The sequence below is a fragment of the Lepisosteus oculatus genome, chromosome 16 (genome assembly GCF_040954835.1).
Source record: "Lepisosteus oculatus isolate fLepOcu1 chromosome 16, fLepOcu1.hap2, whole genome shotgun sequence".
Lineage (NCBI taxonomy): Eukaryota > Metazoa > Chordata > Actinopteri > Semionotiformes > Lepisosteidae > Lepisosteus > Lepisosteus oculatus.
Genome location: NC_090711.1, coordinates 17,737,033 through 17,759,841, shown reverse-complemented (window position 1 = coordinate 17,759,841; position 22,809 = coordinate 17,737,033). Strand labels below are relative to the sequence as shown.

Here is a 22,809-nt window from a genome sequence, read left to right as displayed (position 1 = left end):
CCGGCTGTCGAAAGGGGCCCGCCTGCGAGGACGGGGACACACACACACACACACACACATACACACACACACACACACACACACAAAAGCCACGCCTGCCTCCCTGGGAAAAGGCTGAAAAAACTAAGTTTTTTGGAGGGAAAACGCACGGGAGCCGAAAAGGGGGCCGGCCTGCTTGCCCAGAGAGTCGAGACGCGGGAAAGTGCACAGAGGGAGCACGGGAACGGAGACGGGGAGGGGGAGGGGGAGAGAGAGACACACAGATGGACGAGAGACGAGACCCGAGAAGAAGGAGCTCCAGTCCACCTCGCTTGCTTGCTTGCTTGCTTGCTTGCTAGCTACGTCTGTCTTTTCACCGCTGAGAGAAGGTGGTGCACCGCTCCCGGAGGCGCTGCAATACCGGGCCGATGCGTGGAGAGGACGGAGCAAGCTCCTGATCCAGCTCCCTGTTCCAAAAATCCGTTTAATATGTGGTCCCCCGATGGGGGACGTATCAGATATTAAACTGATAAGAACAGATACTACACTTGATCTTAGCCAAAAGGCCGAGAAGCGATGCCCGACGCCGGCCTTGGGCGGGCGCGCGGGCGTCCGGCTGGCGCGCAGCGGCGCAGGCCGACGCCTCGGGAGCCCGGTCCGCACGCGGCTGCCGGCCGCCCGGACTCCGCTCTCCCCCTCTCTTGCCTGCCTGCTTGCTCGCCTGCCTGCCCGCCAGTCCCGGGCGGGGGCCCTGCTCTTGGATCTCCTGTCAACGGCCCGACAACGACCGCAGCCGCAGGGGGGCGCCAGCCGGCCGGCCTCCTTAGCTTAGGCCCCTCCCACCAGCAGCAGCTGTGCCGAGCGAGCTGCAAGCGAAAGCGGACCGTCGGCACCTGCGGGCAGAGGCAAGGGGCAGCGCTCTCTCGGGAGGGACGGGGACACACACACACACAGACGCGCGCGCCTGCCCGCCTGCCGGAAAAAAAGGAAGAAAAGGTGTATATACTAAGTTTTTTGGAGGGAAACCGCCCGGCTGTCGAAAGGGGCCCGCCTGCGAGGACGGGGACACACACACACACACACACACACACACATACACACACACACACACACACACAAAAGCCACGCCTGCCTCCCTGGGAAAAGGCTGAAAAAACTAAGTTTTTTGGAGGGAAAACGCACGGGAGCCGAAAAGGGGGCCGGCCTGCTTGCCCAGAGAGTCGAGACGCGGGAAAGTGCACAGAGGGAGCACGGGAACGGAGACGGGGAGGGGGAGGGGGAGAGAGAGACACACAGATGGACGAGAGACGAGACCCGAGAAGAAGGAGCTCCAGTCCACCTCGCTTGCTTGCTTGCTTGCTTGCTTGCTAGCTACGTCTGTCTTTTCACCGCTGAGAGAAGGTGGTGCACCGCTCCCGGAGGCGCTGCAATACCGGGCCGATGCGTGGAGAGGACGGAGCAAGCTCCTGATCCAGCTCCCTGTTCCAAAAATCCGTTTAATATGTGGTCCCCCGATGGGGGACGTATCAGATATTAAACTGATAAGAACAGATACTACACTTGATCTTAGCCAAAAGGCCGAGAAGCGATGCCCGACGCCGGCCTTGGGCGGGCGCGCGGGCGTCCGGCTGGCGCGCAGCGGCGCAGGCCGACGCCTCGGGAGCCCGGTCCGCACGCGGCTGCCGGCCGCCCGGACTCCGCTCTCCCCCTCTCTTGCCTGCCTGCTTGCTCGCCTGCCTGCCCGCCAGTCCCGGGCGGGGGCCCTGCTCTTGGATCTCCTGTCAACGGCCCGACAACGACCGCAGCCGCAGGGGGGCGCCAGCCGGCCGGCCTCCTTAGCTTAGGCCCCTCCCACCAGCAGCAGCTGTGCCGAGCGAGCTGCAAGCGAAAGCGGACCGTCGGCACCTGCGGGCAGAGGCAAGGGGCAGCGCTCTCTCGGGAGGGACGGGGACACACACACACACAGACGCGCGCGCCTGCCCGCCTGCCGGAAAAAAAGGAAGAAAAGGTGTATATACTAAGTTTTTTGGAGGGAAACCGCCCGGCTGTCGAAAGGGGCCCGCCTGCGAGGACGGGGACACACACACACACACACACACATACACACACACACACACACACACACACAAAGCCACGCCTGCCTCCCTGGGAAAAGGCTGAAAAAACTAAGTTTTTTGGAGGGAAAACGCACGGGAGCCGAAAAGGGGGCCGGCCTGCTTGCCCAGAGAGTCGAGACGCGGGAAAGTGCACAGAGGGAGCACGGGAACGGAGACGGGGAGGGGGAGGGGGAGAGAGAGACACACAGATGGACGAGAGACGAGACCCGAGAAGAAGGAGCTCCAGTCCACCTCGCTTGCTTGCTTGCTTGCTTGCTTGCTAGCTACGTCTGTCTTTTCACCGCTGAGAGAAGGTGGTGCACCGCTCCCGGAGGCGCTGCAATACCGGGCCGATGCGTGGAGAGGACGGAGCAAGCTCCTGATCCAGCTCCCTGTTCCAAAAATCCGTTTAATATGTGGTCCCCCGATGGGGGACGTATCAGATATTAAACTGATAAGAACAGATACTACACTTGATCTTAGCCAAAAGGCCGAGAAGCGATGCCCGACGCCGGCCTTGGGCGGGCGCGCGGGCGTCCGGCTGGCGCGCAGCGGCGCAGGCCGACGCCTCGGGAGCCCGGTCCGCACGCGGCTGCCGGCCGCCCGGACTCCGCTCTCCCCCTCTCTTGCCTGCCTGCTTGCTCGCCTGCCTGCCCGCCAGTCCCGGGCGGGGGCCCTGCTCTTGGATCTCCTGTCAACGGCCCGACAACGACCGCAGCCGCAGGGGGGCGCCAGCCGGCCGGCCTCCTTAGCTTAGGCCCCTCCCACCAGCAGCAGCTGTGCCGAGCGAGCTGCAAGCGAAAGCGGACCGTCGGCACCTGCGGGCAGAGGCAAGGGGCAGCGCTCTCTCGGGAGGGACGGGGACACACACACACACAGACGCGCGCGCCTGCCCGCCTGCCGGAAAAAAAGGAAGAAAAGGTGTATATACTAAGTTTTTTGGAGGGAAACCGCCCGGCTGTCGAAAGGGGCCCGCCTGCGAGGACGGGGACACACACACACACACACACACACACATACACACACACACACACACACACAAAAGCCACGCCTGCCTCCCTGGGAAAAGGCTGAAAAAACTAAGTTTTTTGGAGGGAAAACGCACGGGAGCCGAAAAGGGGGCCGGCCTGCTTGCCCAGAGAGTCGAGACGCGGGAAAGTGCACAGAGGGAGCACGGGAACGGAGACGGGGAGGGGGAGGGGGAGAGAGAGACACACAGATGGACGAGAGACGAGACCCGAGAAGAAGGAGCTCCAGTCCACCTCGCTTGCTTGCTTGCTTGCTTGCTTGCTAGCTACGTCTGTCTTTTCACCGCTGAGAGAAGGTGGTGCACCGCTCCCGGAGGCGCTGCAATACCGGGCCGATGCGTGGAGAGGACGGAGCAAGCTCCTGATCCAGCTCCCTGTTCCAAAAATCCGTTTAATATGTGGTCCCCCGATGGGGGACGTATCAGATATTAAACTGATAAGAACAGATACTACACTTGATCTTAGCCAAAAGGCCGAGAAGCGATGCCCGACGCCGGCCTTGGGCGGGCGCGCGGGCGTCCGGCTGGCGCGCAGCGGCGCAGGCCGACGCCTCGGGAGCCCGGTCCGCACGCGGCTGCCGGCCGCCCGGACTCCGCTCTCCCCCTCTCTTGCCTGCCTGCTTGCTCGCCTGCCTGCCCGCCAGTCCCGGGCGGGGGCCCTGCTCTTGGATCTCCTGTCAACGGCCCGACAACGACCGCAGCCGCAGGGGGGCGCCAGCCGGCCGGCCTCCTTAGCTTAGGCCCCTCCCACCAGCAGCAGCTGTGCCGAGCGAGCTGCAAGCGAAAGCGGACCGTCGGCACCTGCGGGCAGAGGCAAGGGGCAGCGCTCTCTCGGGAGGGACGGGGACACACACACACACAGACGCGCGCGCCTGCCCGCCTGCCGGAAAAAAAGGAAGAAAAGGTGTATATACTAAGTTTTTTGGAGGGAAACCGCCCGGCTGTCGAAAGGGGCCCGCCTGCGAGGACGGGGACACACACACACACACACACACATACACACACACACACACACACACACACAAAGCCACGCCTGCCTCCCTGGGAAAAGGCTGAAAAAACTAAGTTTTTTGGAGGGAAAACGCACGGGAGCCGAAAAGGGGGCCGGCCTGCTTGCCCAGAGAGTCGAGACGCGGGAAAGTGCACAGAGGGAGCACGGGAACGGAGACGGGGAGGGGGAGGGGGAGAGAGAGACACACAGATGGACGAGAGACGAGACCCGAGAAGAAGGAGCTCCAGTCCACCTCGCTTGCTTGCTTGCTTGCTTGCTTGCTAGCTACGTCTGTCTTTTCACCGCTGAGAGAAGGTGGTGCACCGCTCCCGGAGGCGCTGCAATACCGGGCCGATGCGTGGAGAGGACGGAGCAAGCTCCTGATCCAGCTCCCTGTTCCAAAAATCCGTTTAATATGTGGTCCCCCGATGGGGGACGTATCAGATATTAAACTGATAAGAACAGATACTACACTTGATCTTAGCCAAAAGGCCGAGAAGCGATGCCCGACGCCGGCCTTGGGCGGGCGCGCGGGCGTCCGGCTGGCGCGCAGCGGCGCAGGCCGACGCCTCGGGAGCCCGGTCCGCACGCGGCTGCCGGCCGCCCGGACTCCGCTCTCCCCCTCTCTTGCCTGCCTGCTTGCTCGCCTGCCTGCCCGCCAGTCCCGGGCGGGGGCCCTGCTCTTGGATCTCCTGTCAACGGCCCGACAACGACCGCAGCCGCAGGGGGGCGCCAGCCGGCCGGCCTCCTTAGCTTAGGCCCCTCCCACCAGCAGCAGCTGTGCCGAGCGAGCTGCAAGCGAAAGCGGACCGTCGGCACCTGCGGGCAGAGGCAAGGGGCAGCGCTCTCTCGGGAGGGACGGGGACACACACACACACAGACGCGCGCGCCTGCCCGCCTGCCGGAAAAAAAGGAAGAAAAGGTGTATATACTAAGTTTTTTGGAGGGAAACCGCCCGGCTGTCGAAAGGGGCCCGCCTGCGAGGACGGGGACACACACACACACACACACACATACACACACACACACACACACACACAAAAGCCACGCCTGCCTCCCTGGGAAAAGGCTGAAAAAACTAAGTTTTTTGGAGGGAAAACGCACGGGAGCCGAAAAGGGGGCCGGCCTGCTTGCCCAGAGAGTCGAGACGCGGGAAAGTGCACAGAGGGAGCACGGGAACGGAGACGGGGAGGGGGAGGGGGAGAGAGAGACACACAGATGGACGAGAGACGAGACCCGAGAAGAAGGAGCTCCAGTCCACCTCGCTTGCTTGCTTGCTTGCTTGCTTGCTAGCTACGTCTGTCTTTTCACCGCTGAGAGAAGGTGGTGCACCGCTCCCGGAGGCGCTGCAATACCGGGCCGATGCGTGGAGAGGACGGAGCAAGCTCCTGATCCAGCTCCCTGTTCCAAAAATCCGTTTAATATGTGGTCCCCCGATGGGGGACGTATCAGATATTAAACTGATAAGAACAGATACTACACTTGATCTTAGCCAAAAGGCCGAGAAGCGATGCCCGACGCCGGCCTTGGGCGGGCGCGCGGGCGTCCGGCTGGCGCGCAGCGGCGCAGGCCGACGCCTCGGGAGCCCGGTCCGCACGCGGCTGCCGGCCGCCCGGACTCCGCTCTCCCCCTCTCTTGCCTGCCTGCTTGCTCGCCTGCCTGCCCGCCAGTCCCGGGCGGGGGCCCTGCTCTTGGATCTCCTGTCAACGGCCCGACAACGACCGCAGCCGCAGGGGGGCGCCAGCCGGCCGGCCTCCTTAGCTTAGGCCCCTCCCACCAGCAGCAGCTGTGCCGAGCGAGCTGCAAGCGAAAGCGGACCGTCGGCACCTGCGGGCAGAGGCAAGGGGCAGCGCTCTCTCGGGAGGGACGGGGACACACACACACACAGACGCGCGCGCCTGCCCGCCTGCCGGAAAAAAAGGAAGAAAAGGTGTATATACTAAGTTTTTTGGAGGGAAACCGCCCGGCTGTCGAAAGGGGCCCGCCTGCGAGGACGGGGACACACACACACACACACACACATACACACACACACACACACACACACAAAGCCACGCCTGCCTCCCTGGGAAAAGGCTGAAAAAACTAAGTTTTTTGGAGGGAAAACGCACGGGAGCCGAAAAGGGGGCCGGCCTGCTTGCCCAGAGAGTCGAGACGCGGGAAAGTGCACAGAGGGAGCACGGGAACGGAGACGGGGAGGGGGAGGGGGAGAGAGAGACACACAGATGGACGAGAGACGAGACCCGAGAAGAAGGAGCTCCAGTCCACCTCGCTTGCTTGCTTGCTTGCTTGCTTGCTAGCTACGTCTGTCTTTTCACCGCTGAGAGAAGGTGGTGCACCGCTCCCGGAGGCGCTGCAATACCGGGCCGATGCGTGGAGAGGACGGAGCAAGCTCCTGATCCAGCTCCCTGTTCCAAAAATCCGTTTAATATGTGGTCCCCCGATGGGGGACGTATCAGATATTAAACTGATAAGAACAGATACTACACTTGATCTTAGCCAAAAGGCCGAGAAGCGATGCCCGACGCCGGCCTTGGGCGGGCGCGCGGGCGTCCGGCTGGCGCGCAGCGGCGCAGGCCGACGCCTCGGGAGCCCGGTCCGCACGCGGCTGCCGGCCGCCCGGACTCCGCTCTCCCCCTCTCTTGCCTGCCTGCTTGCTCGCCTGCCTGCCCGCCAGTCCCGGGCGGGGGCCCTGCTCTTGGATCTCCTGTCAACGGCCCGACAACGACCGCAGCCGCAGGGGGGCGCCAGCCGGCCGGCCTCCTTAGCTTAGGCCCCTCCCACCAGCAGCAGCTGTGCCGAGCGAGCTGCAAGCGAAAGCGGACCGTCGGCACCTGCGGGCAGAGGCAAGGGGCAGCGCTCTCTCGGGAGGGACGGGGACACACACACACACAGACGCGCGCGCCTGCCCGCCTGCCGGAAAAAAAGGAAGAAAAGGTGTATATACTAAGTTTTTTGGAGGGAAACCGCCCGGCTGTCGAAAGGGGCCCGCCTGCGAGGACGGGGACACACACACACACACACACACATACACACACACACACACACACACACAAAAGCCACGCCTGCCTCCCTGGGAAAAGGCTGAAAAAACTAAGTTTTTTGGAGGGAAAACGCACGGGAGCCGAAAAGGGGGCCGGCCTGCTTGCCCAGAGAGTCGAGACGCGGGAAAGTGCACAGAGGGAGCACGGGAACGGAGACGGGGAGGGGGAGGGGGAGAGAGAGACACACAGATGGACGAGAGACGAGACCCGAGAAGAAGGAGCTCCAGTCCACCTCGCTTGCTTGCTTGCTTGCTTGCTTGCTAGCTACGTCTGTCTTTTCACCGCTGAGAGAAGGTGGTGCACCGCTCCCGGAGGCGCTGCAATACCGGGCCGATGCGTGGAGAGGACGGAGCAAGCTCCTGATCCAGCTCCCTGTTCCAAAAATCCGTTTAATATGTGGTCCCCCGATGGGGGACGTATCAGATATTAAACTGATAAGAACAGATACTACACTTGATCTTAGCCAAAAGGCCGAGAAGCGATGCCCGACGCCGGCCTTGGGCGGGCGCGCGGGCGTCCGGCTGGCGCGCAGCGGCGCAGGCCGACGCCTCGGGAGCCCGGTCCGCACGCGGCTGCCGGCCGCCCGGACTCCGCTCTCCCCCTCTCTTGCCTGCCTGCTTGCTCGCCTGCCTGCCCGCCAGTCCCGGGCGGGGGCCCTGCTCTTGGATCTCCTGTCAACGGCCCGACAACGACCGCAGCCGCAGGGGGGCGCCAGCCGGCCGGCCTCCTTAGCTTAGGCCCCTCCCACCAGCAGCAGCTGTGCCGAGCGAGCTGCAAGCGAAAGCGGACCGTCGGCACCTGCGGGCAGAGGCAAGGGGCAGCGCTCTCTCGGGAGGGACGGGGACACACACACACACAGACGCGCGCGCCTGCCCGCCTGCCGGAAAAAAAGGAAGAAAAGGTGTATATACTAAGTTTTTTGGAGGGAAACCGCCCGGCTGTCGAAAGGGGCCCGCCTGCGAGGACGGGGACACACACACACACACACACATACACACACACACACACACACACACACAAAAGCCACGCCTGCCTCCCTGGGAAAAGGCTGAAAAAACTAAGTTTTTTGGAGGGAAAACGCACGGGAGCCGAAAAGGGGGCCGGCCTGCTTGCCCAGAGAGTCGAGACGCGGGAAAGTGCACAGAGGGAGCACGGGAACGGAGACGGGGAGGGGGAGGGGGAGAGAGAGACACACAGATGGACGAGAGACGAGACCCGAGAAGAAGGAGCTCCAGTCCACCTCGCTTGCTTGCTTGCTTGCTTGCTTGCTAGCTACGTCTGTCTTTTCACCGCTGAGAGAAGGTGGTGCACCGCTCCCGGAGGCGCTGCAATACCGGGCCGATGCGTGGAGAGGACGGAGCAAGCTCCTGATCCAGCTCCCTGTTCCAAAAATCCGTTTAATATGTGGTCCCCCGATGGGGGACGTATCAGATATTAAACTGATAAGAACAGATACTACACTTGATCTTAGCCAAAAGGCCGAGAAGCGATGCCCGACGCCGGCCTTGGGCGGGCGCGCGGGCGTCCGGCTGGCGCGCAGCGGCGCAGGCCGACGCCTCGGGAGCCCGGTCCGCACGCGGCTGCCGGCCGCCCGGACTCCGCTCTCCCCCTCTCTTGCCTGCCTGCTTGCTCGCCTGCCTGCCCGCCAGTCCCGGGCGGGGGCCCTGCTCTTGGATCTCCTGTCAACGGCCCGACAACGACCGCAGCCGCAGGGGGGCGCCAGCCGGCCGGCCTCCTTAGCTTAGGCCCCTCCCACCAGCAGCAGCTGTGCCGAGCGAGCTGCAAGCGAAAGCGGACCGTCGGCACCTGCGGGCAGAGGCAAGGGGCAGCGCTCTCTCGGGAGGGACGGGGACACACACACACACAGACGCGCGCGCCTGCCCGCCTGCCGGAAAAAAAGGAAGAAAAGGTGTATATACTAAGTTTTTTGGAGGGAAACCGCCCGGCTGTCGAAAGGGGCCCGCCTGCGAGGACGGGGACACACACACACACACACACACATACACACACACACACACACACACACAAAAGCCACGCCTGCCTCCCTGGGAAAAGGCTGAAAAAACTAAGTTTTTTGGAGGGAAAACGCACGGGAGCCGAAAAGGGGGCCGGCCTGCTTGCCCAGAGAGTCGAGACGCGGGAAAGTGCACAGAGGGAGCACGGGAACGGAGACGGGGAGGGGGAGGGGGAGAGAGAGACACACAGATGGACGAGAGACGAGACCCGAGAAGAAGGAGCTCCAGTCCACCTCGCTTGCTTGCTTGCTTGCTTGCTTGCTAGCTACGTCTGTCTTTTCACCGCTGAGAGAAGGTGGTGCACCGCTCCCGGAGGCGCTGCAATACCGGGCCGATGCGTGGAGAGGACGGAGCAAGCTCCTGATCCAGCTCCCTGTTCCAAAAATCCGTTTAATATGTGGTCCCCCGATGGGGGACGTATCAGATATTAAACTGATAAGAACAGATACTACACTTGATCTTAGCCAAAAGGCCGAGAAGCGATGCCCGACGCCGGCCTTGGGCGGGCGCGCGGGCGTCCGGCTGGCGCGCAGCGGCGCAGGCCGACGCCTCGGGAGCCCGGTCCGCACGCGGCTGCCGGCCGCCCGGACTCCGCTCTCCCCCTCTCTTGCCTGCCTGCTTGCTCGCCTGCCTGCCCGCCAGTCCCGGGCGGGGGCCCTGCTCTTGGATCTCCTGTCAACGGCCCGACAACGACCGCAGCCGCAGGGGGGCGCCAGCCGGCCGGCCTCCTTAGCTTAGGCCCCTCCCACCAGCAGCAGCTGTGCCGAGCGAGCTGCAAGCGAAAGCGGACCGTCGGCACCTGCGGGCAGAGGCAAGGGGCAGCGCTCTCTCGGGAGGGACGGGGACACACACACACACAGACGCGCGCGCCTGCCCGCCTGCCGGAAAAAAAGGAAGAAAAGGTGTATATACTAAGTTTTTTGGAGGGAAACCGCCCGGCTGTCGAAAGGGGCCCGCCTGCGAGGACGGGGACACACACACACACACACACACATACACACACACACACACACACACACAAAAGCCACGCCTGCCTCCCTGGGAAAAGGCTGAAAAAACTAAGTTTTTTGGAGGGAAAACGCACGGGAGCCGAAAAGGGGGCCGGCCTGCTTGCCCAGAGAGTCGAGACGCGGGAAAGTGCACAGAGGGAGCACGGGAACGGAGACGGGGAGGGGGAGGGGGAGAGAGAGACACACAGATGGACGAGAGACGAGACCCGAGAAGAAGGAGCTCCAGTCCACCTCGCTTGCTTGCTTGCTTGCTTGCTTGCTAGCTACGTCTGTCTTTTCACCGCTGAGAGAAGGTGGTGCACCGCTCCCGGAGGCGCTGCAATACCGGGCCGATGCGTGGAGAGGACGGAGCAAGCTCCTGATCCAGCTCCCTGTTCCAAAAATCCGTTTAATATGTGGTCCCCCGATGGGGGACGTATCAGATATTAAACTGATAAGAACAGATACTACACTTGATCTTAGCCAAAAGGCCGAGAAGCGATGCCCGACGCCGGCCTTGGGCGGGCGCGCGGGCGTCCGGCTGGCGCGCAGCGGCGCAGGCCGACGCCTCGGGAGCCCGGTCCGCACGCGGCTGCCGGCCGCCCGGACTCCGCTCTCCCCCTCTCTTGCCTGCCTGCTTGCTCGCCTGCCTGCCCGCCAGTCCCGGGCGGGGGCCCTGCTCTTGGATCTCCTGTCAACGGCCCGACAACGACCGCAGCCGCAGGGGGGCGCCAGCCGGCCGGCCTCCTTAGCTTAGGCCCCTCCCACCAGCAGCAGCTGTGCCGAGCGAGCTGCAAGCGAAAGCGGACCGTCGGCACCTGCGGGCAGAGGCAAGGGGCAGCGCTCTCTCGGGAGGGACGGGGACACACACACACACAGACGCGCGCGCCTGCCCGCCTGCCGGAAAAAAAGGAAGAAAAGGTGTATATACTAAGTTTTTTGGAGGGAAACCGCCCGGCTGTCGAAAGGGGCCCGCCTGCGAGGACGGGGACACACACACACACACACACACATACACACACACACACACACACACACAAAAGCCACGCCTGCCTCCCTGGGAAAAGGCTGAAAAAACTAAGTTTTTTGGAGGGAAAACGCACGGGAGCCGAAAAGGGGGCCGGCCTGCTTGCCCAGAGAGTCGAGACGCGGGAAAGTGCACAGAGGGAGCACGGGAACGGAGACGGGGAGGGGGAGGGGGAGAGAGAGACACACAGATGGACGAGAGACGAGACCCGAGAAGAAGGAGCTCCAGTCCACCTCGCTTGCTTGCTTGCTTGCTTGCTTGCTAGCTACGTCTGTCTTTTCACCGCTGAGAGAAGGTGGTGCACCGCTCCCGGAGGCGCTGCAATACCGGGCCGATGCGTGGAGAGGACGGAGCAAGCTCCTGATCCAGCTCCCTGTTCCAAAAATCCGTTTAATATGTGGTCCCCCGATGGGGGACGTATCAGATATTAAACTGATAAGAACAGATACTACACTTGATCTTAGCCAAAAGGCCGAGAAGCGATGCCCGACGCCGGCCTTGGGCGGGCGCGCGGGCGTCCGGCTGGCGCGCAGCGGCGCAGGCCGACGCCTCGGGAGCCCGGTCCGCACGCGGCTGCCGGCCGCCCGGACTCCGCTCTCCCCCTCTCTTGCCTGCCTGCTTGCTCGCCTGCCTGCCCGCCAGTCCCGGGCGGGGGCCCTGCTCTTGGATCTCCTGTCAACGGCCCGACAACGACCGCAGCCGCAGGGGGGCGCCAGCCGGCCGGCCTCCTTAGCTTAGGCCCCTCCCACCAGCAGCAGCTGTGCCGAGCGAGCTGCAAGCGAAAGCGGACCGTCGGCACCTGCGGGCAGAGGCAAGGGGCAGCGCTCTCTCGGGAGGGACGGGGACACACACACACACAGACGCGCGCGCCTGCCCGCCTGCCGGAAAAAAAGGAAGAAAAGGTGTATATACTAAGTTTTTTGGAGGGAAACCGCCCGGCTGTCGAAAGGGGCCCGCCTGCGAGGACGGGGACACACACACACACACACACATACACACACACACACACACACACACAAAAGCCACGCCTGCCTCCCTGGGAAAAGGCTGAAAAAACTAAGTTTTTTGGAGGGAAAACGCACGGGAGCCGAAAAGGGGGCCGGCCTGCTTGCCCAGAGAGTCGAGACGCGGGAAAGTGCACAGAGGGAGCACGGGAACGGAGACGGGGAGGGGGAGGGGGAGAGAGAGACACACAGATGGACGAGAGACGAGACCCGAGAAGAAGGAGCTCCAGTCCACCTCGCTTGCTTGCTTGCTTGCTTGCTTGCTAGCTACGTCTGTCTTTTCACCGCTGAGAGAAGGTGGTGCACCGCTCCCGGAGGCGCTGCAATACCGGGCCGATGCGTGGAGAGGACGGAGCAAGCTCCTGATCCAGCTCCCTGTTCCAAAAATCCGTTTAATATGTGGTCCCCCGATGGGGGACGTATCAGATATTAAACTGATAAGAACAGATACTACACTTGATCTTAGCCAAAAGGCCGAGAAGCGATGCCCGACGCCGGCCTTGGGCGGGCGCGCGGGCGTCCGGCTGGCGCGCAGCGGCGCAGGCCGACGCCTCGGGAGCCCGGTCCGCACGCGGCTGCCGGCCGCCCGGACTCCGCTCTCCCCCTCTCTTGCCTGCCTGCTTGCTCGCCTGCCTGCCCGCCAGTCCCGGGCGGGGGCCCTGCTCTTGGATCTCCTGTCAACGGCCCGACAACGACCGCAGCCGCAGGGGGGCGCCAGCCGGCCGGCCTCCTTAGCTTAGGCCCCTCCCACCAGCAGCAGCTGTGCCGAGCGAGCTGCAAGCGAAAGCGGACCGTCGGCACCTGCGGGCAGAGGCAAGGGGCAGCGCTCTCTCGGGAGGGACGGGGACACACACACACACAGACGCGCGCGCCTGCCCGCCTGCCGGAAAAAAAGGAAGAAAAGGTGTATATACTAAGTTTTTTGGAGGGAAACCGCCCGGCTGTCGAAAGGGGCCCGCCTGCGAGGACGGGGACACACACACACACACACACACATACACACACACACACACACACACACAAAAGCCACGCCTGCCTCCCTGGGAAAAGGCTGAAAAAACTAAGTTTTTTGGAGGGAAAACGCACGGGAGCCGAAAAGGGGGCCGGCCTGCTTGCCCAGAGAGTCGAGACGCGGGAAAGTGCACAGAGGGAGCACGGGAACGGAGACGGGGAGGGGGAGGGGGAGAGAGAGACACACAGATGGACGAGAGACGAGACCCGAGAAGAAGGAGCTCCAGTCCACCTCGCTTGCTTGCTTGCTTGCTTGCTTGCTAGCTACGTCTGTCTTTTCACCGCTGAGAGAAGGTGGTGCACCGCTCCCGGAGGCGCTGCAATACCGGGCCGATGCGTGGAGAGGACGGAGCAAGCTCCTGATCCAGCTCCCTGTTCCAAAAATCCGTTTAATATGTGGTCCCCCGATGGGGGACGTATCAGATATTAAACTGATAAGAACAGATACTACACTTGATCTTAGCCAAAAGGCCGAGAAGCGATGCCCGACGCCGGCCTTGGGCGGGCGCGCGGGCGTCCGGCTGGCGCGCAGCGGCGCAGGCCGACGCCTCGGGAGCCCGGTCCGCACGCGGCTGCCGGCCGCCCGGACTCCGCTCTCCCCCTCTCTTGCCTGCCTGCTTGCTCGCCTGCCTGCCCGCCAGTCCCGGGCGGGGGCCCTGCTCTTGGATCTCCTGTCAACGGCCCGACAACGACCGCAGCCGCAGGGGGGCGCCAGCCGGCCGGCCTCCTTAGCTTAGGCCCCTCCCACCAGCAGCAGCTGTGCCGAGCGAGCTGCAAGCGAAAGCGGACCGTCGGCACCTGCGGGCAGAGGCAAGGGGCAGCGCTCTCTCGGGAGGGACGGGGACACACACACACACAGACGCGCGCGCCTGCCCGCCTGCCGGAAAAAAAGGAAGAAAAGGTGTATATACTAAGTTTTTTGGAGGGAAACCGCCCGGCTGTCGAAAGGGGCCCGCCTGCGAGGACGGGGACACACACACACACACACACACATACACACACACACACACACACACACAAAAGCCACGCCTGCCTCCCTGGGAAAAGGCTGAAAAAACTAAGTTTTTTGGAGGGAAAACGCACGGGAGCCGAAAAGGGGGCCGGCCTGCTTGCCCAGAGAGTCGAGACGCGGGAAAGTGCACAGAGGGAGCACGGGAACGGAGACGGGGAGGGGGAGGGGGAGAGAGAGACACACAGATGGACGAGAGACGAGACCCGAGAAGAAGGAGCTCCAGTCCACCTCGCTTGCTTGCTTGCTTGCTTGCTTGCTAGCTACGTCTGTCTTTTCACCGCTGAGAGAAGGTGGTGCACCGCTCCCGGAGGCGCTGCAATACCGGGCCGATGCGTGGAGAGGACGGAGCAAGCTCCTGATCCAGCTCCCTGTTCCAAAAATCCGTTTAATATGTGGTCCCCCGATGGGGGACGTATCAGATATTAAACTGATAAGAACAGATACTACACTTGATCTTAGCCAAAAGGCCGAGAAGCGATGCCCGACGCCGGCCTTGGGCGGGCGCGCGGGCGTCCGGCTGGCGCGCAGCGGCGCAGGCCGACGCCTCGGGAGCCCGGTCCGCACGCGGCTGCCGGCCGCCCGGACTCCGCTCTCCCCCTCTCTTGCCTGCCTGCTTGCTCGCCTGCCTGCCCGCCAGTCCCGGGCGGGGGCCCTGCTCTTGGATCTCCTGTCAACGGCCCGACAACGACCGCAGCCGCAGGGGGGCGCCAGCCGGCCGGCCTCCTTAGCTTAGGCCCCTCCCACCAGCAGCAGCTGTGCCGAGCGAGCTGCAAGCGAAAGCGGACCGTCGGCACCTGCGGGCAGAGGCAAGGGGCAGCGCTCTCTCGGGAGGGACGGGGACACACACACACACAGACGCGCGCGCCTGCCCGCCTGCCGGAAAAAAAGGAAGAAAAGGTGTATATACTAAGTTTTTTGGAGGGAAACCGCCCGGCTGTCGAAAGGGGCCCGCCTGCGAGGACGGGGACACACACACACACACACACACATACACACACACACACACACACACACAAAGCCACGCCTGCCTCCCTGGGAAAAGGCTGAAAAAACTAAGTTTTTTGGAGGGAAAACGCACGGGAGCCGAAAAGGGGGCCGGCCTGCTTGCCCAGAGAGTCGAGACGCGGGAAAGTGCACAGAGGGAGCACGGGAACGGAGACGGGGAGGGGGAGGGGGAGAGAGAGACACACAGATGGACGAGAGACGAGACCCGAGAAGAAGGAGCTCCAGTCCACCTCGCTTGCTTGCTTGCTTGCTTGCTTGCTAGCTACGTCTGTCTTTTCACCGCTGAGAGAAGGTGGTGCACCGCTCCCGGAGGCGCTGCAATACCGGGCCGATGCGTGGAGAGGACGGAGCAAGCTCCTGATCCAGCTCCCTGTTCCAAAAATCCGTTTAATATGTGGTCCCCCGATGGGGGACGTATCAGATATTAAACTGATAAGAACAGATACTACACTTGATCTTAGCCAAAAGGCCGAGAAGCGATGCCCGACGCCGGCCTTGGGCGGGCGCGCGGGCGTCCGGCTGGCGCGCAGCGGCGCAGGCCGACGCCTCGGGAGCCCGGTCCGCACGCGGCTGCCGGCCGCCCGGACTCCGCTCTCCCCCTCTCTTGCCTGCCTGCTTGCTCGCCTGCCTGCCCGCCAGTCCCGGGCGGGGGCCCTGCTCTTGGATCTCCTGTCAACGGCCCGACAACGACCGCAGCCGCAGGGGGGCGCCAGCCGGCCGGCCTCCTTAGCTTAGGCCCCTCCCACCAGCAGCAGCTGTGCCGAGCGAGCTGCAAGCGAAAGCGGACCGTCGGCACCTGCGGGCAGAGGCAAGGGGCAGCGCTCTCTCGGGAGGGACGGGGACACACACACACACAGACGCGCGCGCCTGCCCGCCTGCCGGAAAAAAAGGAAGAAAAGGTGTATATACTAAGTTTTTTGGAGGGAAACCGCCCGGCTGTCGAAAGGGGCCCGCCTGCGAGGACGGGGACACACACACACACACACACACACATACACACACACACACACACACACAAAAGCCACGCCTGCCTCCCTGGGAAAAGGCTGAAAAAACTAAGTTTTTTGGAGGGAAAACGCACGGGAGCCGAAAAGGGGGCCGGCCTGCTTGCCCAGAGAGTCGAGACGCGGGAAAGTGCACAGAGGGAGCACGGGAACGGAGACGGGGAGGGGGAGGGGGAGAGAGAGACACACAGATGGACGAGAGACGAGACCCGAGAAGAAGGAGCTCCAGTCCACCTCGCTTGCTTGCTTGCTTGCTTGCTTGCTAGCTACGTCTGTCTTTTCACCGCTGAGAGAAGGTGGTGCACCGCTCCCGGAGGCGCTGCAATACCGGGCCGATGCGTGGAGAGGACGGAGCAAGCTCCTGATCCAGCTCCCTGTTCCAAAAATCCGTTTAATATGTGGTCCCCCGATGGGGGACGTATCAGATATTAAACTGATAAGAACAGATACTACACTTGATCTTAGCCAAAAGGCCGAGAAGCGATGCCCGACGCCGGCCTTGGGCGGGCGCGCGGGCGTCCGGCTGGCGCGCAGCGGCGCAGGCCGACGCCTCGGGAGCCCGGTCCGCACGCGGCTGCCGGCCGCCCGGACTCCGCTCTCCCCCTCTCTTGCCTGCCTGCTTGCTCGCCTGCCTGCCCGCCAGTCCCGGGCGGGGGCCCTGCTCTTGGATCTCCTGTCAACGGCCCGACAACGACCGCAGCCGCAGGGGGGCGCCAGCCGGCCGGCCTCCTTAGCTTAGGCCCCTCCCACCAGCAGCAGCTGTGCCGAGCGAGCTGCAAGCGAAAGCGGACCGTCGGCACCTGCGGGCAGAGGCAAGGGGCAGCGCTCTCTCGGGAGGGACGGGGACACACACACACACAGACGCGCGCGCCTGCCCGCCTGCCGGAAAAAAAGGAAGAAAAGGTGTATATACTAAGTTTTTTGGAGGGAAACCGCCCGGCTGTCGAAAGGGGCCCGCCTGCGAGGACGGGGACACACACACACACACACACACACATACACACACACACACACACACACAAAAGCCACGCCTGCCTCCCTGGGAAAAGGCTGAAAAAACTAAGTTTTTTGGAGGGAAAACGCACGGGAGCCGAAAAGGGGGCCGGCCTGCTTGCCCAGAGAGTCGAGACGCGGGAAAGTGCACAGAGGGAGCACGGGAACGGAGACGGGGAGGGGGAGGGGGAGAGAGAGACACACAGATGGACGAGAGACGAGACCCGAGAAGAAGGAGCTCCAGTCCACCTCGCTTGCTTGCTTGCTTGCTTGCTTGCTAGCTACGTCTGTCTTTTCACCGCTGAGAGAAGGTGGTGCACCGCTCCCGGAGGCGCTGCAATACCGGGCCGATGCGTGGAGAGGACGGAGCAAGCTCCTGATCCAGCTCCCTGTTCCAAAAATCCGTTTAATATGTGGTCCCCCGATGGGGGACGTATCAGATATTAAACTGATAAGAACAGATACTACACTTGATCTTAGCCAAAAGGCCGAGAAGCGATGCCCGACGCCGGCCTTGGGCGGGCGCGCGGGCGTCCGGCTGGCGCGCAGCGGCGCAGGCCGACGCCTCGGGAGCCCGGTCCGCACGCGGCTGCCGGCCGCCCGGACTCCGCTCTCCCCCTCTCTTGCCTGCCTGCTTGCTCGCCTGCCTGCCCGCCAGTCCCGGGCGGGGGCCCTGCTCTTGGATCTCCTGTCAACGGCCCGACAACGACCGCAGCCGCAGGGGGGCGCCAGCCGGCCGGCCTCCTTAGCTTAGGCCCCTCCCACCAGCAGCAGCTGTGCCGAGCGAGCTGCAAGCGAAAGCGGACCGTCGGCACCTGCGGGCAGAGGCAAGGGGCAGCGCTCTCTCGGGAGGGACGGGGACACACACACACACAGACGCGCGCGCCTGCCCGCCTGCCGGAAAAAAAGGAAGAAAAGGTGTATATACTAAGTTTTTTGGAGGGAAACCGCCCGGCTGTCGAAAGGGGCCCGCCTGCGAGGACGGGGACACACACACACACACACACACACATACACACACACACACACACACACAAAAGCCACGCCTGCCTCCCTGGGAAAAGGCTGAAAAAACTAAGTTTTTTGGAGGGAAAACGCACGGGAGCCGAAAAGGGGGCCGGCCTGCTTGCCCAGAGAGTCGAGACGCGGGAAAGTGCACAGAGGGAGCACGGGAACGGAGACGGGGAGGGGGAGGGGGAGAGAGAGACACACAGATGGACGAGAGACGAGACCCGAGAAGAAGGAGCTCCAGTCCACCTCGCTTGCTTGCTTGCTTGCTTGCTTGCTAGCTACGTCTGTCTTTTCACCGCTGAGAGAAGGTGGTGCACCGCTCCCGGAGGCGCTGCAATACCGGGCCGATGCGTGGAGAGGACGGAGCAAGCTCCTGATCCAGCTCCCTGTTCCAAAAATCCGTTTAATATGTGGTCCCCCGATGGGGGACGTATCAGATATTAAACTGATAAGAACAGATACTACACTTGATCTTAGCCAAAAGGCCGAGAAGCGATGCCCGACGCCGGCCTTGGGCGGGCGCGCGGGCGTCCGGCTGGCGCGCAGCGGCGCAGGCCGACGCCTCGGGAGCCCGGTCCGCACGCGGCTGCCGGCCGCCCGGACTCCGCTCTCCCCCTCTCTTGCCTGCCTGCTTGCTCGCCTGCCTGCCCGCCAGTCCCGGGCGGGGGCCCTGCTCTTGGATCTCCTGTCAACGGCCCGACAACGACCGCAGCCGCAGGGGGGCGCCAGCCGGCCGGCCTCCTTAGCTTAGGCCCCTCCCACCAGCAGCAGCTGTGCCGAGCGAGCTGCAAGCGAAAGCGGACCGTCGGCACCTGCGGGCAGAGGCAAGGGGCAGCGCTCTCTCGGGAGGGACGGGGACACACACACACACAGACGCGCGCGCCTGCCCGCCTGCCGGAAAAAAAGGAAGAAAAGGTGTATATACTAAGTTTTTTGGAGGGAAACCGCCCGGCTGTCGAAAGGGGCCCGCCTGCGAGGACGGGGACACACACACACACACACACACATACACACACACACACACACACACAAAAGCCACGCCTGCCTCCCTGGGAAAAGGCTGAAAAAACTAAGTTTTTTGGAGGGAAAACGCACGGGAGCCGAAAAGGGGGCCGGCCTGCTTGCCCAGAGAGTCGAGACGCGGGAAAGTGCACAGAGGGAGCACGGGAACGGAGACGGGGAGGGGGAGGGGGAGAGAGAGACACACAGATGGACGAGAGACGAGACCCGAGAAGAAGGAGCTCCAGTCCACCTCGCTTGCTTGCTTGCTTGCTTGCTTGCTAGCTACGTCTGTCTTTTCACCGCTGAGAGAAGGTGGTGCACCGCTCCCGGAGGCGCTGCAATACCGGGCCGATGCGTGGAGAGGACGGAGCAAGCTCCTGATCCAGCTCCCTGTTCCAAAAATCCGTTTAATATGTGGTCCCCCGATGGGGGACGTATCAGATATTAAACTGATAAGAACAGATACTACACTTGATCTTAGCCAAAAGGCCGAGAAGCGATGCCCGACGCCGGCCTTGGGCGGGCGCGCGGGCGTCCGGCTGGCGCGCAGCGGCGCAGGCCGACGCCTCGGGAGCCCGGTCCGCACGCGGCTGCCGGCCGCCCGGACTCCGCTCTCCCCCTCTCTTGCCTGCCTGCTTGCTCGCCTGCCTGCCCGCCAGTCCCGGGCGGGGGCCCTGCTCTTGGATCTCCTGTCAACGGCCCGACAACGACCGCAGCCGCAGGGGGGCGCCAGCCGGCCGGCCTCCTTAGCTTAGGCCCCTCCCACCAGCAGCAGCTGTGCCGAGCGAGCTGCAAGCGAAAGCGGACCGTCGGCACCTGCGGGCAGAGGCAAGGGGCAGCGCTCTCTCGGGAGGGACGGGGACACACACACACACAGACGCGCGCGCCTGCCCGCCTGCCGGAAAAAAAGGAAGAAAAGGTGTATATACTAAGTTTTTTGGAGGGAAACCGCCCGGCTGTCGAAAGGGGCCCGCCTGCGAGGACGGGGACACACACACACACACACACACACACATACACACACACACACACACACAAAAGCCACGCCTGCCTCCCTGGGAAAAGGCTGAAAAAACTAAGTTTTTTGGAGGGAAAACGCACGGGAGCCGAAAAGGGGGCCGGCCTGCTTGCCCAGAGAGTCGAGACGCGGGAAAGTGCACAGAGGGAGCACGGGAACGGAGACGGGGAGGGGGAGGGGGAGAGAGAGACACACAGATGGACGAGAGACGAGACCCGAGAAGAAGGAGCTCCAGTCCACCTCGCTTGCTTGCTTGCTTGCTTGCTTGCTAGCTACGTCTGTCTTTTCACCGCTGAGAGAAGGTGGTGCACCGCTCCCGGAGGCGCTGCAATACCGGGCCGATGCGTGGAGAGGACGGAGCAAGCTCCTGATCCAGCTCCCTGTTCCAAAAATCCGTTTAATATGTGGTCCCCCGATGGGGGACGTATCAGATATTAAACTGATAAGAACAGATACTACACTTGATCTTAGCCAAAAGGCCGAGAAGCGATGCCCGACGCCGGCCTTGGGCGGGCGCGCGGGCGTCCGGCTGGCGCGCAGCGGCGCAGGCCGACGCCTCGGGAGCCCGGTCCGCACGCGGCTGCCGGCCGCCCGGACTCCGCTCTCCCCCTCTCTTGCCTGCCTGCTTGCTCGCCTGCCTGCCCGCCAGTCCCGGGCGGGGGCCCTGCTCTTGGATCTCCTGTCAACGGCCCGACAACGACCGCAGCCGCAGGGGGGCGCCAGCCGGCCGGCCTCCTTAGCTTAGGCCCCTCCCACCAGCAGCAGCTGTGCCGAGCGAGCTGCAAGCGAAAGCGGACCGTCGGCACCTGCGGGCAGAGGCAAGGGGCAGCGCTCTCTCGGGAGGGACGGGGACACACACACACACAGACGCGCGCGCCTGCCCGCCTGCCGGAAAAAAAGGAAGAAAAGGTGTATATACTAAGTTTTTTGGAGGGAAACCGCCCGGCTGTCGAAAGGGGCCCGCCTGCGAGGACGGGGACACACACACACACACACACACACATACACACACACACACACACACACAAAAGCCACGCCTGCCTCCCTGGGAAAAGGCTGAAAAAACTAAGTTTTTTGGAGGGAAAACGCACGGGAGCCGAAAAGGGGGCCGGCCTGCTTGCCCAGAGAGTCGAGACGCGGGAAAGTGCACAGAGGGAGCACGGGAACGGAGACGGGGAGGGGGAGGGGGAGAGAGAGACACACAGATGGACGAGAGACGAGACCCGAGAAGAAGGAGCTCCAGTCCACCTCGCTTGCTTGCTTGCTTGCTTGCTTGCTAGCTACGTCTGTCTTTTCACCGCTGAGAGAAGGTGGTGCACCGCTCCCGGAGGCGCTGCAATACCGGGCCGATGCGTGGAGAGGACGGAGCAAGCTCCTGATCCAGCTCCCTGTTCCAAAAATCCGTTTAATATGTGGTCCCCCGATGGGGGACGTATCAGATATTAAACTGATAAGAACAGATACTACACTTGATCTTAGCCAAAAGGCCGAGAAGCGATGCCCGACGCCGGCCTTGGGCGGGCGCGCGGGCGTCCGGCTGGCGCGCAGCGGCGCAGGCCGACGCCTCGGGAGCCCGGTCCGCACGCGGCTGCCGGCCGCCCGGACTCCGCTCTCCCCCTCTCTTGCCTGCCTGCTTGCTCGCCTGCCTGCCCGCCAGTCCCGGGCGGGGGCCCTGCTCTTGGATCTCCTGTCAACGGCCCGACAACGACCGCAGCCGCAGGGGGGCGCCAGCCGGCCGGCCTCCTTAGCTTAGGCCCCTCCCACCAGCAGCAGCTGTGCCGAGCGAGCTGCAAGCGAAAGCGGACCGTCGGCACCTGCGGGCAGAGGCAAGGGGCAGCGCTCTCTCGGGAGGGACGGGGACACACACACACACAGACGCGCGCGCCTGCCCGCCTGCCGGAAAAAAAGGAAGAAAAGGTGTATATACTAAGTTTTTTGGAGGGAAACCGCCCGGCTGTCGAAAGGGGCCCGCCTGCGAGGACGGGGACACACACACACACACACACACATACACACACACACACACACACACACAAAAGCCACGCCTGCCTCCCTGGGAAAAGGCTGAAAAAACTAAGTTTTTTGGAGGGAAAACGCACGGGAGCCGAAAAGGGGGCCGGCCTGCTTGCCCAGAGAGTCGAGACGCGGGAAAGTGCACAGAGGGAGCACGGGAACGGAGACGGGGAGGGGGAGGGGGAGAGAGAGACACACAGATGGACGAGAGACGAGACCCGAGAAGAAGGAGCTCCAGTCCACCTCGCTTGCTTGCTTGCTTGCTTGCTTGCTAGCTACGTCTGTCTTTTCACCGCTGAGAGAAGGTGGTGCACCGCTCCCGGAGGCGCTGCAATACCGGGCCGATGCGTGGAGAGGACGGAGCAAGCTCCTGATCCAGCTCCCTGTTCCAAAAATCCGTTTAATATGTGGTCCCCCGATGGGGGACGTATCAGATATTAAACTGATAAGAACAGATACTACACTTGATCTTAGCCAAAAGGCCGAGAAGCGATGCCCGACGCCGGCCTTGGGCGGGCGCGCGGGCGTCCGGCTGGCGCGCAGCGGCGCAGGCCGACGCCTCGGGAGC

The 22,809-nt window shown here is 63.3% G+C and overlaps 23 non-coding genes across 23 annotated transcripts; all 23 read right to left on the bottom strand.

The window, feature by feature from the left end:
* Positions 1-366: 366 nt before the first annotated feature.
* LOC138223727 (U2 spliceosomal RNA) lies at positions 367-557 on the bottom strand. The gene has a single exon (XR_011182119.1). It is a non-coding gene; the product is annotated as a U2 spliceosomal RNA (small nuclear RNA).
* Positions 558-1,378: 821 nt separating this feature from the next.
* On the bottom strand, positions 1,379-1,569 carry LOC138223726 (U2 spliceosomal RNA). Its single transcript, XR_011182118.1, has one exon. It is a non-coding gene; the product is annotated as a U2 spliceosomal RNA (small nuclear RNA).
* Positions 1,570-2,387: 818 nt separating this feature from the next.
* On the bottom strand, positions 2,388-2,578 carry LOC138223725 (U2 spliceosomal RNA). The gene has a single exon (XR_011182117.1). It is a non-coding gene; the product is annotated as a U2 spliceosomal RNA (small nuclear RNA).
* An 819-nt stretch (positions 2,579-3,397) lies between these two features.
* Positions 3,398-3,588, bottom strand: LOC138223724 (U2 spliceosomal RNA). Its single transcript, XR_011182116.1, has one exon. It is a non-coding gene; the product is annotated as a U2 spliceosomal RNA (small nuclear RNA).
* Positions 3,589-4,406: 818 nt separating this feature from the next.
* Positions 4,407-4,597, bottom strand: LOC138223723 (U2 spliceosomal RNA). The gene has a single exon (XR_011182115.1). It is a non-coding gene; the product is annotated as a U2 spliceosomal RNA (small nuclear RNA).
* An 817-nt stretch (positions 4,598-5,414) lies between these two features.
* Positions 5,415-5,605, bottom strand: LOC138223722 (U2 spliceosomal RNA). Its single transcript, XR_011182114.1, has one exon. It is a non-coding gene; the product is annotated as a U2 spliceosomal RNA (small nuclear RNA).
* Positions 5,606-6,421: 816 nt separating this feature from the next.
* LOC138223721 (U2 spliceosomal RNA) lies at positions 6,422-6,612 on the bottom strand. The gene has a single exon (XR_011182113.1). It is a non-coding gene; the product is annotated as a U2 spliceosomal RNA (small nuclear RNA).
* Positions 6,613-7,429: 817 nt separating this feature from the next.
* On the bottom strand, positions 7,430-7,620 carry LOC138223720 (U2 spliceosomal RNA). The gene has a single exon (XR_011182112.1). It is a non-coding gene; the product is annotated as a U2 spliceosomal RNA (small nuclear RNA).
* Positions 7,621-8,437: 817 nt separating this feature from the next.
* LOC138223719 (U2 spliceosomal RNA) lies at positions 8,438-8,628 on the bottom strand. Its single transcript, XR_011182111.1, has one exon. It is a non-coding gene; the product is annotated as a U2 spliceosomal RNA (small nuclear RNA).
* An 817-nt stretch (positions 8,629-9,445) lies between these two features.
* On the bottom strand, positions 9,446-9,636 carry LOC138223718 (U2 spliceosomal RNA). Its single transcript, XR_011182110.1, has one exon. It is a non-coding gene; the product is annotated as a U2 spliceosomal RNA (small nuclear RNA).
* Positions 9,637-10,453: 817 nt separating this feature from the next.
* On the bottom strand, positions 10,454-10,644 carry LOC138223717 (U2 spliceosomal RNA). The gene has a single exon (XR_011182109.1). It is a non-coding gene; the product is annotated as a U2 spliceosomal RNA (small nuclear RNA).
* An 817-nt stretch (positions 10,645-11,461) lies between these two features.
* LOC138223716 (U2 spliceosomal RNA) lies at positions 11,462-11,652 on the bottom strand. Its single transcript, XR_011182108.1, has one exon. It is a non-coding gene; the product is annotated as a U2 spliceosomal RNA (small nuclear RNA).
* Positions 11,653-12,467: 815 nt separating this feature from the next.
* On the bottom strand, positions 12,468-12,658 carry LOC138223715 (U2 spliceosomal RNA). Its single transcript, XR_011182107.1, has one exon. It is a non-coding gene; the product is annotated as a U2 spliceosomal RNA (small nuclear RNA).
* Positions 12,659-13,475: 817 nt separating this feature from the next.
* Positions 13,476-13,666, bottom strand: LOC138223714 (U2 spliceosomal RNA). The gene has a single exon (XR_011182106.1). It is a non-coding gene; the product is annotated as a U2 spliceosomal RNA (small nuclear RNA).
* An 817-nt stretch (positions 13,667-14,483) lies between these two features.
* LOC138223713 (U2 spliceosomal RNA) lies at positions 14,484-14,674 on the bottom strand. The gene has a single exon (XR_011182105.1). It is a non-coding gene; the product is annotated as a U2 spliceosomal RNA (small nuclear RNA).
* An 816-nt stretch (positions 14,675-15,490) lies between these two features.
* Positions 15,491-15,681, bottom strand: LOC138223712 (U2 spliceosomal RNA). Its single transcript, XR_011182104.1, has one exon. It is a non-coding gene; the product is annotated as a U2 spliceosomal RNA (small nuclear RNA).
* An 817-nt stretch (positions 15,682-16,498) lies between these two features.
* On the bottom strand, positions 16,499-16,689 carry LOC138223711 (U2 spliceosomal RNA). The gene has a single exon (XR_011182103.1). It is a non-coding gene; the product is annotated as a U2 spliceosomal RNA (small nuclear RNA).
* Positions 16,690-17,506: 817 nt separating this feature from the next.
* Positions 17,507-17,697, bottom strand: LOC138223710 (U2 spliceosomal RNA). Its single transcript, XR_011182102.1, has one exon. It is a non-coding gene; the product is annotated as a U2 spliceosomal RNA (small nuclear RNA).
* An 817-nt stretch (positions 17,698-18,514) lies between these two features.
* Positions 18,515-18,705, bottom strand: LOC138223709 (U2 spliceosomal RNA). Its single transcript, XR_011182101.1, has one exon. It is a non-coding gene; the product is annotated as a U2 spliceosomal RNA (small nuclear RNA).
* Positions 18,706-19,520: 815 nt separating this feature from the next.
* On the bottom strand, positions 19,521-19,711 carry LOC138223708 (U2 spliceosomal RNA). The gene has a single exon (XR_011182100.1). It is a non-coding gene; the product is annotated as a U2 spliceosomal RNA (small nuclear RNA).
* An 817-nt stretch (positions 19,712-20,528) lies between these two features.
* On the bottom strand, positions 20,529-20,719 carry LOC138223707 (U2 spliceosomal RNA). Its single transcript, XR_011182099.1, has one exon. It is a non-coding gene; the product is annotated as a U2 spliceosomal RNA (small nuclear RNA).
* An 817-nt stretch (positions 20,720-21,536) lies between these two features.
* LOC138223706 (U2 spliceosomal RNA) lies at positions 21,537-21,727 on the bottom strand. Its single transcript, XR_011182098.1, has one exon. It is a non-coding gene; the product is annotated as a U2 spliceosomal RNA (small nuclear RNA).
* An 817-nt stretch (positions 21,728-22,544) lies between these two features.
* LOC138223705 (U2 spliceosomal RNA) lies at positions 22,545-22,735 on the bottom strand. The gene has a single exon (XR_011182097.1). It is a non-coding gene; the product is annotated as a U2 spliceosomal RNA (small nuclear RNA).
* Positions 22,736-22,809: the final 74 nt, after the last annotated feature.